We start from the raw sequence: 1393 nt of genomic DNA, 5'->3' as shown, positions 1-1393 counted from the left end.
AAAAAAAAAAAAAAAGAGAGAGAGAGCCCATCCTGAACAAAACAGACAGTAGTCAGGACAGGGATTAACTAGTTCTTAGAGGGAAATGAATTTCATTACTAGACTTTATCAAGAAGGACAAAAAATAAGCAAGACACAGTTGGAGTGGTGACTCAGAATCTTAGCACCCATGAGCAGAGGCAGAGGACTGCCTAGAATTCAAGCTCATTTTAGACTACAGAGTATGGCCCTATATGGGGTGGGGGAAGCTAAGTGCATTAATACATGCCTAGAATCCCAGCAAACAGAAGCAGGAAAATCAGAATTCAAGGTTATTCATAGCTACTTAGCAAGTTCAAAGCCAGCCTCAACTAAACTATAGAAAACTCTTGTAGAGGCAGGGCTGATGCTAAGGTCCTGTTCCCCAGTTGGTTCTTGACCTATCAGTAAAGAGGTCATGGGCCAATAGCTGGGCAGAAGGAGTAGGTGGGACTTCTGGGTCCCTGGCGGAAAGGAGAGACACAAGGAGATGAGAGCAAAGTTCACCATGCTTCTGATGGAGAAAAGGTGACCAGCCATGTGTGATCTCACAAAGGAGTGGCCACACAGGCCGCTCCTACAGGCTGGCGGTCAGAGATGGTTAGCAGGGACCAGATGTAACTGAGCAACTAAAGTTTAGAGTAGGTGGGAGGTATGGAGATAGGGCACGCTTTTCCAGGTGGGAGATATATATCGCCCAGCAACTGTGTCAAAAGGCAAGTTGGAACTGAACAGCTGTGTCTGTGTCTTTTATCCATGCATTCGAGGGAAGCTAGGTGGGGGCTGGTAGCACGACCCATTCCCAGAATTAAGGCAGGTTACCAAAAGCTATACAAAACAGATCCTGTTTCAAAAGAACAAACATAGAAATAAAAAGCCTACAAACAAACAACAATAAAACTCTAGAAAAGCCAGGCGTGGTAGTGCATGCCTGCACCGGGGCCTGAGCATGACTTTGAGTTCAATGCCATTCTGGACTACATAAGAGTGCATGTTGTGCCTGCAGCAGTCAGGAGGTGTACTGGATCCCATAGGACTGGAACTACAGACAGTTGAGCTGTCAGGTGAGTGTTGGGAACTGAACCCCAGTCCTCTGAAGACTCAGTCCGAGTCAGTGCTAACCACTGAGCCATCTCTCCAGCCCCATTTCCTCTCTTTAAAGCAGAGCAAATGAAAATTTAGAACTCCCAAGAGTGAAAAGGGTTTGAAGAGAGGAATATCCCAGACCCTATTTTGTTGTCTGAGGTGGGGTCTCCCTGTTATGTAGATCTGGCTGTCCTGAAACTTGCCTTGAATTCACGAGATCCAACAGCCTTTGCATCCTCCTGTGTGCTGGGATTAAAGGAGTGCGCTACCATGTTCAACCCCAGACCCT

At 46.6% G+C, this 1393-nt stretch overlaps 1 protein-coding gene across 2 annotated transcripts in view; it reads right to left on the bottom strand.

Moving 5' to 3' along the window:
• Shisa5 (shisa family member 5) overlaps positions 1 to 1393 on the bottom strand; it is a 17571-nt gene that overhangs the window by 7267 nt on the left and 8911 nt on the right. The window lies entirely within an intron of this gene.

This window comes from Mus caroli, chromosome 9 (genome assembly GCF_900094665.2).
Source record: "Mus caroli chromosome 9, CAROLI_EIJ_v1.1, whole genome shotgun sequence".
NCBI classification, from domain to species: domain Eukaryota; kingdom Metazoa; phylum Chordata; class Mammalia; order Rodentia; family Muridae; genus Mus; species Mus caroli.
This window is presented reverse-complemented; position numbering and strand designations above follow the sequence as displayed.